This window comes from Pteropus medius, unplaced genomic scaffold (assembly GCF_902729225.1).
Source record: "Pteropus medius unplaced genomic scaffold, Ma_sr-lr_union100, whole genome shotgun sequence".
Classification (NCBI taxonomy): domain Eukaryota; kingdom Metazoa; phylum Chordata; class Mammalia; order Chiroptera; family Pteropodidae; genus Pteropus; species Pteropus medius.
In genome coordinates this window covers 8,060,661-8,076,357 of record NW_024346062.1, presented here as the reverse complement: position 1 = coordinate 8,076,357, position 15,697 = coordinate 8,060,661, and positions in this window count along the sequence as shown.

Genomic DNA, 15,697 nt, shown 5'->3' with positions numbered 1-15,697 from the left:
ACTCTCCCAACAAGAAAATATCCTCTATGAAAACAGGCATCTGGTCTGCCATGTTAACCACAGATCCATAGCAGCTGAAACAGTGTTGGCCCATAGTAAATAGTTGTTAAAATAAGTTGAATGAGAGAATAAATGAATGAATGAATGAATACAGCCCCAGAAGTTTCATATAAGTATGTTTAGAAATAAATAGATACAGCCCCAGAAGTTTTAAATAACTACATTACTTATTTACTTATATTACTTATTTACTTAAGTTTTAAATAAGTAAATTAAATAAGTATAATTTAGCAATTAATAAGACTATATATACTGAAAGGCTGAGCCTTTGTGAAACAATGATTAATGTTTCAGCTGCAAGGGCCTAAGAAATACATGTGAGAATATTTCATTGATCAAATTATATCGTACTAACTCTGGGAAATGGATCCTTGAAGTATCGTAATACCTCAAATCAAAACTTGATGCTTTTGGTTCAGATAAACTCTTTAAAAAAAAAAATCTGGGGATAGGGTAAAAGAGGAGCAAATATGCAGAGTGAATGGAGTAAAAGCTGTTCAAAGTTCTGATTGTGAATGAAAGAGCAGCCTTTAAGAGAATCTTTACCTGGGCTGACCTGAATTGAATTGAGCTGAGATTACAATGAAGGTTTAGGGGAGAGGTTAAGAATTATTCTTATACAACAATGTCTTGCAAGTATAGTAAGCATTAGAAAAAGTTGTCTTTTTTAAAGATTCTCTCACTTTTTACCATGATAGACAACTGTCACAGAACCAGAGTAGATAATACCCATGGGGAGTATGGAAAACAAAATCTCCAAAAGCAATACACACAGTGTATAAAATTTGCAAAAGGATAGAAGAGATCCTGACAAGATCTAGAAAAGGATATAACAATAGACAGTAACCTGAACTCGTAAGAGTTGATACCAAATTTGGAGTTAAAGACACACACAGTCGATCCTAATTACCCGTGGCAACATGGCAAATGTTAACTCAGGGATGCTTCTCCACATCACCCAGCAGTCAGAATTTTAATATGTGATTTGGACTCGAAACTCATTTCACTCTCACATGACATAATTATGAGGTAAATTTTCTGGAAAAACAATGCATGTAATAGATTCCAAAGTCAAGTGGAAGTGATTTTTAAATTATTTGCTATTTTAGGTTATTCAAAATAACCAAATGTTGATTTTATAGCTATATCATCACATATTTTGAAATGAATGAAAGTATAAATGAGTTTATGTACAGTGAAACATTAGATTGGAGTGGTAATTGGCTGCAAATAGAAAGGTGGGGCAATTTTATATGTAAGCTCTCATCACTAGTATAACTTTATGTTTGAAAATTTACAAATGTTATATATAATGTATACATATATATAAAATCAAATGAATTTCAGTCTAGAATACACTTGATAGATTATTTAGTCCAATCCTTCATCATTATGGGCTTAAATATTCAGTTTTACCATTAAACATGTGCTCAAACATGTGATTACAATTACTGTGTGAAGTGTGACTAAGGAACCTTAATCTAGAGAGTTTCTGGGTTTTGCTCAAGGTTATAATATTAGTTTAAGATAGAACTGGCATGGCTATTTGCTTCTAGGGTAATAGTCTCCTAAGAAAAATATATCACCATATCTGTCATTAGAAATTCAAACTGATTTAGTTAAAACTATTGAAATAGACTATTTCTCTGTCAATCAGGTGGTTATTTTTATTTTTTAATTTATTCGTTATTATCTTCTAAAAGCATCTATTAGGAAAAAGAAAAGCAAGAAGTTTGAGCCATTTTTCCCAATATTCAACTTACAATAATTTAATAAAAATCCTAATATTTCAAGGAAGTATTTTTAAGTTCCAGATCTATCTTTATTCTCTAACTGACATAATTATGGAACAACTTGTATACTGAACAAAATTATAGTTTATGTTCAACATCTTTAAAGAACTACGTTTTATGATACAAGAATTTGTCGTTTCATAGATTTTTTTGAACCAAAAGTATATGTCTTTATTTCGTTTAGGAACTCCGGAACTCAGAAGCAACGGTTGATCCCTGATTTTCCTTTGGCAGATGAACAGATAGAATCAGCATTAACAATGTGCAGGAAATGCCAAATGTGTGGGAAATGACAAATGTGTCAGACGATTTAATATCGAGTAAAGATAAAGGTTAACAAAAATGATCTTTTCCACTTAGTTTGCAAAATAAGTTAAAAGTGCTTTCCGCCTTTGCAAAAATACTTTATAAAGCGTGGCTTTAAAATGAAGATAATGGCTTTTATATATGTTCTGTAAAAGCACTACCAATACACCTGATAGTCACACAGCAGTTTTGATCGGTGTATGTTTAATAATAAGCGGCGGATATTTAAGCCCAAAATTTGGAGAAAAACTAAATAATGATAATCAAATGATGAATTTCTTGCACTGGGTTGAGCAGTTATAATCAAACCCAAGAATGTTTTTGCAAAGGTTCATCTCCAGTTCTCTCTGCCCTTACTTGTCACCAAGGGAGCATGAACCCAGCATCATGCCGAGTGGCAAAGCACAATAGCTATTGCCTCTACACTCATTTTTCCTTCTTCTCTTTAATGAGGATATCTTAAAAACTTTCTCCTAATTTCATAAGTAATAAAATGCAGAAAAGCAAAGAAAAAATTGAAAATTATAAAACCACCTCATGGCTGTGATGACTACTCAAACATAATCCCTATTAAGACCTTGGTATATATTACCACTAAGTCATAACATATATTCTATTTGTACTTTCTTTTATCAGTTATGGTAATATCTACTTCTCATTTCAATAAATATTCTTCTACAACATCACTTAAATGGCTGCATATGCTGTTCCATTATATGGATATACCACAGTTACTTAACCAGTCTGCAATAATTAGAGATTTAGACTTCCATTTTTTACTATTATTAATAATGTCAGCACATTCATTTTTATTCTTTGGTATTCTAACTTCTTTTTCAAATAAGAATACCAAGTAAAGGAAAAATAATTAAGGAAGAAGCATCTTTAATTTTTATGAATGAATACACTCATTAGAATGAAGGGTTATAGAAGTTATGAAGTATCTTTGGTCAGTTCAGTGTAGCTTAATATTGAATTGGTCATTAAATTAACTCTAGTTTATTAAAAGAAACGGATATATATTTTTTTAGACTCTGAGTTACTATTTTATCATGTAATTATAATACGAGAAAAATTGACACATTTAATTTTGCAAAAGTTTTATTGTCAGCAATAGCTGTAAAGTTTATACAAGAATCTTCTTCAGCAACCTATTAAATACAGAGGCACTGAAGCTGGGCCTTAAATAGGTAAAACTGGCAAAAATTTATAGATCCTTATGATTTCTTAATGACAAAGGGAATTAACAGAAGCCATGTTTTGATGCCATTCTTGTATCAAACTGTGTATTTTAAAATATAATATTGAAATGTTTAGTAAAAAAGAAGCATTTAGAAAATTTTAACAGGCGAGGGAACAGAGACTGGTCAGCTACAACAGCTGTTAATGGTGTCTAAACACAATGATGCACTGGAGCTCTATTCAAATGTGGCTTTAGGGAAAAAGAGTAAACCCAAGTAAATACATATTCTGCAATATAGTGACCACACTGGTAAGCTGATTTAAACCATGAAATAACTGGATTTGTTAGCAAACAAGATTCTTTCTAATGAGTTTATTACATGTAAACCTATGTCCTGTGATTTTCTATCCTAAAAAACAAGACACCTCACTTTACTACTCAATTTTTATGGACACTAAACTGTATGAAATGAACAGACACAGACACATATGCACACACACACACACACACACACACACACACACACAAATTTCTGCAAATCTATAAAACCTTTCTTTACTACCTTGACGAGTTCCACTGTAGTCAATTATCTTTATAAACTAGAACATTAGAATCGGGATGTTCCCATATTAGAGTTATGAAGCAGGTTAATAATTTCATATTAGAAGCTATTGCTCTTCTGGGCAGGCATATTTCATAGCCAATAACACAAGATCAAGAAACACATCCAAACCAAGAACACATTTTGCTGCTATCTTTTAAGAAAAAAAATATTATTTCTTTTCCCTGAAATTAATTTCTTGACATAGCTGTAGTAACTTCCATTTTTCTTTCCCCAAACCTAATACAAATTCCACATATATTATGAATCAGAACATAAGCCTTTTGAAAAATCTCTATAAACCAGCTGTTTACAAGTTTCCTTTTTTGTTTTATTGGTTAGATACAAGTGGGTTTTTGCATAGACCCAAGAATATGGAGAGAATTCTCTATAGCCACATCCAGCACACTGTGTGGTGCAATATTGTAAAAAAAGTACATATTGTTTTCAAGATCAGAATCTTTAAAATAGATGCACATTGCTATAATCTGATAATAAACACCCAAATGAAGCTGTACATTATCACATCTTTGAACACTTTTTTCTTTATATAGATCATACACATGCATTGTGGATTTTGAAATTAACATGATCAGTGAATAATGATGTCAACAGCAGTATAATATTGAAAATGTGAAAAAATATTCTTGGTGCATTTATTCTCAATTTAAAGATGCAACACTAGCATCAATTTAAAAATGCTACATTTTTTGTTACCAGAATACATCCCCACAAGCAACCATTGCTTAAGATGCTAAAACCCCAGATGAGCATATATGTGCATATATATCATGATATAAGTTAAATTCACACTTATTGATTTTGCAAAAGACTTTTAAATTATAATGACAATTTCTTGGATTATATGCATGGTGATTTTTTTCCCCCAGCCTGTTCCCAATCTTTATGTTCTCTAATCGTATAAGGAGAATTGCATGAGATACATAATAAAATATTAGCTATAAAATCTAAAACAATTCTTACATCTTGATAATACAATAGCTTAAAACAAAAGTAATGTATTATTCCTTCCTCATTCTCTGAAAACCGCAAAACTCTTATTAGCCCTCTCATCTGAAGAAAGCAAGATTTGTTGTTTTTAAGAAGTATTCCAAAATTATAATGACAATTGGAGGGGTTTTATATGAAAAACAGTAATAAACTTAATTCCAGTTCTTAGATTCTCATTAAACCAAAAATTACATAGATTTGAAAATGAACAAATGAGTAAATAACCATAATAGCCGTGTAGTTTATAACTGTCAACATGGAGTCACATCACCTGAATATGAGTTCTAGGTGGAGAACAGGGTAAAAGGGGGATTATGGATGTTGATTGTGTGCTCTGCTCTATCCCAGTTTGTATATCTCATCTCAGTTCATCCCCACGTCTCTGTAAGGCAGATACTACATGTTTCATTTAACGAATGTGAGAACAAAAGTTCAGTGTTTTGATGCAACTTGCTCCTAAGTGACAGTGTTAAGATGGGCACCTGAATCTGCAGATAAGATTCATCATTGGTCCATTACAACACACATTCTCGGGCTCTGTCGCTTAAAATTGAACGTTTTTCATATCAGTTTCCTCATGTGTGGAAGAGGAATAAGAATGCTGCGTTATCTATCTCCTGAGGTGATTTAAAAATCAAATGCAGTGTGAAACAACTTTAAAAACTATGTGAAGTTCTACAAACATAAGAATGAACAGAATAAAAAGCTAGGTTTTATTAGCAATTAATATTCCATATTCTACCACAACTCATATTCCACCACAGTTTCTTCTCCCTTTCCTCTGTGTTTGTTTTTCTAAGCCTTCTCCTCTGATTCGCTTTTTCCTTCCACAGTGAAAATCCTTCCTTCTGGCAGTTTAAAGTTGCCCAATAAGAATGCGGAACTTAGACCTAGAATATGTACTCTCTTTCTTTCCTCCTGTTCGGTCTTCAACTCATTGTAATGGGGCCTCCCTCCCCCCACTGAAACCTCCAGTTTCTTCATAAACACATTTGGAGCCTTTGTTCTAATTTGGAAAAATGCATCCCCTCTCCTCGGGGATGATTTAATGAGTCAAATGCAGGCTGGTGTCCTTGTTCAGTCAACAACTTGTACAACTATATCTGGCTAATGAACACTACTTTGATAAGGTCATTAATGACCCCCAAGTGGGAAAATCCAATGGGCACATGTTAAACTTCATCTTAAGTTCTTTGTGACATTTGACACAGTTGAGAACTTTCTAGAACCAATCTCCCTTCCAAGTGAAGCTGATACCCATGTCTCCTGATTCTCTTCCTCAAACTCTGGCAGCTGCTCTTAGTCAACTTCACAGGCTCTTCTTTCTCTAGTTGTTTCTAGGTTCTATCTGTCTTAGGCCTCTTTTTTCTCACTCCACACTAATAATGAACAACCCATAAGGTAGCACTACTGCACATACTGTACGTCCCACCTGGAATCCTTCCTCATGCACCAAACCCTGTCACCCTGCCATAGTTTTTCAGTTAATTCCTCTAATTCTAAAGTTTCTAATTTCACTGTAACCGAGTCCTGGAAAACTTCCCTGACCCTCAAATTCTAAGTAAAGTGCCTTTCCTACATGTTTTGTCAGAAATTGATCATAGATATTCTTCTATCATGGATGCTGGTCACATTTTGTTGTAATTATAAGCATGTTTGTCTCCTTCACTAGGCTTTAAGCTCCATGAAGGTTGGCACCATATCTGCTGTTTGTCTTTGCATCTATGACTCCTAATACAGCGGCTGGTACAGGCCATTTTGTGCCTCTATTCTTGTCCATGTTGTTTCAACTACATTCCCTCACCTTCTCAGTGGCACATGTTTTCTCAATCCTTCTGACTTAGCTCAGGTGTTACATGCACTATAAAGGTTTCTTTAACTCCCAGAAAGAATGTATTTCTTTCTGATTTAAGGTCCTAGCCTTTCTTGGGAATTATTTGTTTGTAAGTAATAAAAACTCATTTCAATCATTTTCAGTGAAAGGTGAAGTTTAAGTATAAGGATATAAGCAGGGATACTCAGATATAGCCATAGCATTGGCTAAAATCTTGAAATATTTCCAGAAGAGTTGGTAAATATCCACTGCCTGAGTCTTTAAAATGACCAGCCTAGCCACCACAGCCATTCTTTCTACACCCTTTCATATAAATAGGAAGTAAAGAATTTATGCCTGATGTACCAGGGAGTCTCTGGTACCTAGCTCCATCACCATGGGTAGTAGTTACCAGGAAGTAGAGCATAAAAGAAACTCCACCTAGGGCTGTAGGGCTTCTTCTCTCTGTGCATCCACTTATAATTTCCATTCTTTTAGTACTGACTTTTCAGCATCTCTAAGCACATAAGGGCAAATGTGGTGTCTAAATCATCTCAGGCTACTATAACAAAATACCAGCCTGGGTAGCTTATGAACAGCAGAAATTTATTTCTCACAGTTCTGGAGGCTAGGAAGTCCAATACCAAGATCCCACCTTGGTCATGTTTCAGTGAGAGCTCTTTTCCTGGTTGATACCCAGTCCTTCTTACTGCGCCCTCACACAATGGAAGGGATGAGAAAGCTATGTGGGGTCCACCTCATGACCTAATCATCCTCCCAAGCCCTCACTTCCTAATACCATCATCTTTGGGGTTTAGGATTTCAACATATGAGTTTGGGAGGGACATAAATATTCAGACCCTAACACGTGTCTATACCAACTTCTCATTGCTTCCGAAAGACACTGACAAACATCTATAATTGCTAATTTAATTCCTGGGAGAAAATGTCTGACTTAAAATGGATGTCAATCCATTAATCAATGGTAACAGGGCAGGGTCACATATTGTAGAAATTATTGCATGTGTCCAAGTCTGCGCCTGAAGTGAGAAGTTCTCAGGAAAGGGGTATGGACTAAATATTTCCACCAAAATGTGTTTTCAACATGCCACCAAGCCATACCCAGACAGCCACCATACAGCCTAAAGCAGTTATTTTTTTTTTTAACTATAGCTTTCTAATGGACTGTAAGCTGTTTGAAGGGAGAGGCTATGACTGATTCTTATTTTCATAAGCCCAGTGCCTAGGACAGCACTTAACACAAATAGGTGCTCAGTAAATGTTCAATTAATGCATGAGTAAAATGATAGAGGGGGAAAGATACTAAAGTAATCATCTAGCCTAATGATTTCCTTACTTAAGTCCCAAGAAGCATTATTCTTATAAGACATTTTGCATTAGGACTTGGTAAACTTTTTTTTCTGTAAAGAGCCAGACGATAAATATTTTAGGCATCGCAGGCCCCATATGGTCTTTGTCACATATTCTCCTTTGTGATATTTTTTACACAATCTTTTTAAAATATTAAAAACACTCAGTTCAGGAACTGTATAAAAACAGGCAATAGGTCAGATCTGGCACATGGACCATAGTTTTCTGACTCCTATTGCACATGATCAGATAGTTCAGTGCAGTAGACAGACCAAAGGTCCCCAAAGATGCCCACGTCCTACTCCCAGGAACCTGTATATATGTTACCTTATATGGCAAAAGAAACTTTGCAGATGTGATGAAGGGTATGGGCCTTGAGATGCAGAGATTATCTAGATGCACCCAATGTAATCCCAAGGGCCTAATAAAGAGTGAGGCAGAGGATTAGAGTCAGAGAGGAGAGATTTGAAGACACTACACTTATAGCTTTGAAGCTGGAGGAAGAGTCCCCTAGCTGAAGAATGCAGGCAACTTTCAAAAGCTTGAAAAAGTAAGATTCTTCCCCAGAAAGACTGCAGCCATGCCAACCCATATGGACCTCTGACCCCCATAACTATAAAACAATAAATTTATATTGTTTTTAGCTGCTAAATATGTGGTAATTTTTTATAGCAGCAATACAAAACTAATACATTTGGAAAACATGGAAGAGTGATTTCCCCTTCTTAGATATTCATTATCTGTGTTACAGGCTCTAAGAAATCCTGGTAGGTAAAACAGTGTACATTTGTTTAACAAAGAGCTTTCCAAACTAATTTCCAGTAGACACCTTTTTGGGCTGTCTGGCACTCATTCTGCTATCCGTCCCCTAGTCACTTTTATGGAACTCACCTTTCCTCTATCCCGCTGCATATGATTTGAAAGAGACTGACCCCTGTTCCAGAAATAGACATGTGACTTATGTCAGTTAGCAAGTTCACCCCCAGCCACAGAGATTGCTCAAAGGTGGACACATGATCCCCTTCCCGTGAATGGAAATCAAGATAAGAAACTTTCCAGTATTTATTGGAGAAGAGGTCCTTTCTTTTTATGTAAGTTGTCAAGACAAGGGGAAGGAGGTTGGAACTTCTGGAACCACCTGGCTCACAAAAGAAGCCAATAAGGAAGCAGAAACCAGAGGTAGAAAGTACCAAGTTGTACTAATCTTCTGTTGCTGCATTAACAAATTGCCAGAAACGTAATGACTTAAACACTAATTTGTCTTATTCTTCTCAATTCTAAAAGTCAGGTAAACGCAAGCAGTCAGCAGAGCCGTGTTTCTTTCGGGAAGCTCTAGGAGAGAATCCATTTTCTGCTCATTTGTGTTGTTGGCAAAATTCAGTTCCTTTGGTCATAAGACTAAGGTCCTCGTTTTCTTTCTGGCTGTTTAACAGATGGTTATTCTTGACTTCCACAGGCCACCACAATCCTTGGCTTGTGGCCCCTCTTTTCTATATTCAGAGCTAGCAACGGCAGGCTAAGCCCTTTTCATGCCCTCTTTCTCCTTTTTCAGTTTTAAGGACTGTGTGATTAGATTGGGCCAAGTATAATCTTACCATCTCAAGTGTTAATCACATCTGCAAAGTTTCTTTTACCATGTAGGGAATCATATTCATAATTTCCAGTGATTAGGGCATGGACATCTTTGGGGGACCATTATTCTGCCTAACAATATCATTCATACCAGGAAATCAGCCATGGCAAAGGCCAGCTCTATCCCTGTACTTCTCAACTATCAAAAGGATAAATCTCATTTTCGATTAATCCAGCTTAAGTAAGATATTTTGTCACTTGCAACTTAAAAAGCCCTAACACGTAATTTCACTTGAAACTCCTGCTTTGTTATTGAATGTATTTATATCTCAAAGAGCTGGTGTTCCAAAGCATAGCCTTTGGGAATGTTGATTTTCCTTCTACTCCCTAATTTTGTAGAGGAAACTAAGACCCAAAGAAGAAAAATAATTTTCCTAAGGTCACAAAACTGTTCATTTCAGATTGCAGTGACTCTCCAAATTCCAAACTTTCATTAGAATTGTATGTGTGAAAATTTTCACCTGTGTTGTAGATGTCTAGCTTCCCCCACAATGGCCAACTTTCACACCCGCTTCTAGGAAGACATACCCAATCCCTACCTGTGCCCCAACAGGCTGACACCTGCATTTTATTTCCAGTTGCAAATACTACTTTTCTGTTTAGCTAGAGGAAGTTGGTTGACAACTTGTCTATTGGACTGATTATTTATCTACTCATTCATTCATTCTTTCCTTAACAAAATTACTTGGTGGCACTAATAAACCAACTTTCCATCTCATATTTGTTAAATATTCATTAAATCTCCACATGTTACTATGTCTTTTCTTTTTAAAGAAATGTTAGAAGCCTTTAATAGCAATATTGTCATCTTCCTGTAGATAAGTGTCTGTTATTGTTTTAGTTCCTGACAACCTGGGCCAAGGTGACCTTGTTCAGTTCCCAGTGGGAAAAGGTATCTGTCAAGGATATAAAAATTTACAGTGGAAAAGGATTTCTAATTTCTGGGACTGAGAACAGCTTAGTCTCACAGCCACTTACAACTTGCTCAAGAGGTGTTTGTGATGTTTGATTCTGTTCCCAGGATCAGCAATAGATTAAAGAAATAGAGTAATGCATTAGCATTAAATGACTTTAGGAATTCTCACAAATCTTCTCATAGTTAACAAGAGATATGATCTAGAGTCAAACTGCTTAAGTTTAAATTCTTATCCCATCACATACTAACTGCATGATTCTAAGCAGGTTATTCAACTTCTATATTCCTGTTATCTCATCTGTAAATGTGACTAATAATAATGCTTTCAATCTAGGATTGTTGTGAGGATTAAATAAGATAATACTCATGGAACGCTTGAGCCAGCATCTAATTTGTAGCAACATGAAATAAATATTAGCTATTTATTGTTGTTCTTTTCTTTATTATTATTAATTATTAATTATTATTATTTAAAAGTAAGTTCCATGTCTGTTGTGAACCAAGGAAGGAGGTCAACTGTAAGCTGAAGCAAAGAGAACAGTAGTAGAAAGAAAAGTAGAAATATCTAGGTCACCAGGAAGAAAACAAAAAGCAGCTTTGGACTACAATATATATATATATATTTTTTTGTCCAATCAAACTATAAGAAACTGTAGTTCATCTTTTTATTAAGCCCCTTCTTTGGATTTTCCCATACAAGGGAGTTAGATTCTGTGGCTAGAGAATACTAAGTTGAGGAATTCTCCGATTATTTCTATGAGAAAATACATTCTAGATTACAAACAAACCAAATTAGAAAAGAACTTTCGAAATTAGACCCATCAGTAAACTAGGACAGCCAATAGAGTACATTTCTAATTGAGGAGAAGAAGGATATCAGATGATCATGGTCTTGTGACCAGCACGCTGGATGTTTTTTGCAGCTTTTTATTAAAAAAGAAATCGACGTGAATTTCAAATGTTAATTTAATTTCATATAAGAATAGAAGTAATGTCCTCACTAAAAATTTGTAAATAAAATACTTTATTATATTTGCCTTTCTCATGAAATAATAAAATCTTCAAATTTTTCTTCAGTTGAGAATTTTTAACATATATGATGAATTTGGCATTAAAATGAAAATAAAGAAATATTTCCAATTTTAAAGACATAAGAAAAGGTGAGAGATCAAGATGGTGATTATCAATTGTTACAGGATAATCTGAGCAAACAATTATTCCAAAAGTATACAGTCGAGAAAAAAAAAGTATATAGTTGCGGTTGATAGTAAATGCTGTACGATGTAAATTTTTGTTGTTTTTTATTTTACTTTCATAAAAATTAGAATTTAACTTTTTTGGTTAATATAGCTTGATATTTACATGATAGAAAAACAGTATAACAAAGACTTAATTGAAATGCTAAAAATTCAATCTTTTCAATTATTTTCAACTTTATGCAAATAATAATAAAACACTATAGAATACTGGGATAGAGTATCTTTTTAAGCCAATAGTAGCTCATGAGAATTCTCAATCAATCAATCAATCATTTTTGTATTATTAAAATATGTGTATTCATTATATCCCATTGGGTAGATGCAGACGGGATGGGAGAGTTGTGTTTCTAGAATGGAAACATTAAATCAATAAACAACAAGGCTATTATAGCAGAATCCCTTTGGAAATGTAATTCCTATGCTACACCTTGACAAGGGCTCTTCTACTGTACAGCCAACCCCTGAGATGGCCTTCAATAATCCTGTCTTTTGCTATTTATGCCCTTACGCTGATTCCTCCCATACTAAATAGGGTTGACTTGTGTGGCAAATAGGATATTGTGCAAATAACAGAGTGCAATTTCTGAGTGTAAGTCATAAACCATTTTGAAGCTTTTATCCTGTTCTCTTTTATCACTTGCTTTGGAAGAAGTTAGCTGTTGAGTTGTGAGGACACTCAAGCAGTCCTATGGTGAAATCCTTATTCTAAGGAACTCTTTGTACTTGAAGGACCCTGAGCCAGAACCACCATCTAAACCACTTCTGAATGTCTGCAAGTTTGGGAAAATTTGTTAGACAGCAAGAAATAACTAACATCCTCTATCTTCAAAAATTCTGAATTATGGCACGTCTGTGGCCATGGTTTCTTTCAGCTGCTATTTATACAATTAGTTACATCTTCCAGATTGCAAAGATGCTTGCCCTTCGAAATGTGAAACATCTCCCAATTTCTAATTACCTGTTGATCTTCAGCCTCTATTTCCTCCATTTCCTTAAAGGTTTACATTTTAACATCTAGCTTAATAAAAAATTTCAGTGAAATTTCCAGAACAACCATTTGCAATGTCTGGTCTGTCATTGGTCAAAATTATTCACCAGAACTAAATTAATGGCAGAATTAAACAAACAACAAAGAGAAGCATCATTAAAGAAAACACAAAATGGCCTATGAATGCTCACTGATTGAAGGCTGAGAATGGCATTCATCATAAGTATTGGCTGACTGGCTATGAGAAAAACTGTATATATTTATATTTATATTATATTTGTATCTGTCAGAATAGGCTAGATTTTGCTATAATATAAACAGTCCTCAAATATCAGAGATTTTACAAAACATAAATTATTTCTTGCTCACTCTACTTATTCATGAGCTGACTTGGAAATTTTGTTCCATACCATCCTCACTTCAGTCTAACAGAAAAGCAGTTAGAACACATCCAGTCACCAAGGCAGAGGGAAAAAGCTATCGCAATTTATACTTATTTTTGCTTAGATTCCATTTACGAAGTAGTCATATAGCCATGCCTAATTTCAAAGAGGAATAGGAAATATAACCGTATTATGTGCATAAGGAGAATATTTAGTCAACAGCACATGTGCTATAATATGTATACAAATTAATATCAAACATTTCTGAGATAAATACATCATAATAAACCAGTACTATATAGAGAGCACTATATTAGACAGATTTATAATGTGACTTCTTTTTGAGACTGAAATGGAAGAGGGTGAGATTGAGATAAAATGCAGTGGAGAGGACCCAGTTATTAGTCTCTGATTAACTGGCTACCCTCCCTAGAATATTCAGTACTAAGAGTGACCTTGAACCTGTGGGAAAACATATTTATCAAGTCTGGGCCATAGTGAGTCTGGCACATAATGAGCTTGGGCATTTTCTAACTCTTTAGAGGCCCTTCGCCATAAGTTGAAGCATTTTCTTTCCTTGTGAAATTCATAAGGGAGTTATAACACCAGCCACGTGGGATATCTACCATTAACTCATTAACACGATTACAAGAGAAATGTATTTTCTTTGCATATTCATTATACTGAGATATTTGATAATTCTTAGTATATATTTTTCTTTCTTTGTTTATAATTCTTTCACTTGTTCTATTTTCTGGATTATTTTCTTAACTTTACCTTTCACTTGTCTATAAATACATTTTCATCTTCAAAAGTTATTTTTTTATTGTTGCTCCTTTTTCATAACATTCTGTTCTTGTTTTTTGGACACAATATTTTCTCTTATATATCTGAAGATATTGATATTTAAATAATTTTGTAATTTTCTCTCTTCTTTCCTTTCATCTTTAAATTTTTTTGACCATCTTTCACGATGAAGATTTTCCTTATGCGTCTGGTGATCCTTAGTTGGCTTATCATATTTTAAAAACAGGACATATTGTGAAGCATATGTAAGAACAGGACATTGCATATATGGTCTGAGCTTTCTGATGGTTCAACTTCACTGTAGGTGGATTGACTGGTAGGCCAACATCTTATGCGAACCTTAAATTTCAGTTTATTTAGATCTTTTCTTGGGGACCATTCAATTTCTCAAGAGAGGTATCTTGAAGTCTCCTATCTAGGAAGACATGTTCCTAACTGCCATTATTTTGAAAGCAGAACCAGATAAGGTAATGGGGGTTTTACAACTTAGCATATTTCATTTATTTATGTCTTGTGTCTTAGTCTCAGCCTCTGCTATGCCTGAGATCCTTGAAACCAGAGACGGTATAGTTAATTTTCTTTGGAGAATAACTTCTTCTCTCCTACTGGGGAGAGGATGAAGGGTAGTGTGTATGTGTGTGTGTGTGTGTGTGTGTGTGTGTGTTATGTATATGTATTTGTGTGTGTAAGGAAGGAAATGATCTGGTAGTTCACCTTATCTGTATTCAAACTTTGCACCACTTCTCTAGTTTTCAGCCCTGAACTTCACCTTCCCTTCTGCATTCAGTCTCTCAGAACTTCTTTGGTACATTTCCTGGTTGTTTCCCTCTGATCAGCTTGTTCTTCTCCGACTGCTTGTCTTTTAGATATTCATTTAAATCCTATGTTTTATTATCTTTGTCTTTATCATTTTCTTTTCTTATAGGCAAATACCTTTGTTATTTATTTATTTTATGCTATCGTTTTGGCTGAGTTTGTGGGAGGTGAAGAGATAGGGTCACGTAATTAATTCACCATTTTATTCAAGAGCCCCTTAGGTTTTTTCTCTATAAGTATTGGGCAATCAAGCTATTTTATAAGAGATTTCAATTCTTAAATTCTTTTTCTCCCACCATTTTTCAAAGTAGAAACACAAATTTACTTTTTGACCTAGTAACATGGATGAAAAAATCTGAATAAATGTACACTATAAAGTGTTCTTCTCTTCAGCTGTTTAATAGTACATCTTACGCACACCTTCCATGATATTATTACATGGTATTACATGGTTATATATTTTGAGAATTTTGAAAGATATGTAAAATATTATCAAATCGATTTAAAACATTAGCCTCTGAATAAAAGTTATAATGTTTTAAAATATTTTTTAAATGGGCCACCAAAAGATAAAAATAGAAAAGAATTATGTAACTTGATTTTTTTCTCCTAATCTTTTCCAATCTCTCTAGGACCATTTAAAACAATTAGTATTTCAGGATTTCAAATTTCATCATTTCATATATATATATATATATATATATATATATATACACACATATATATATATATCTCAAATTTTCATTTAATAATTATTC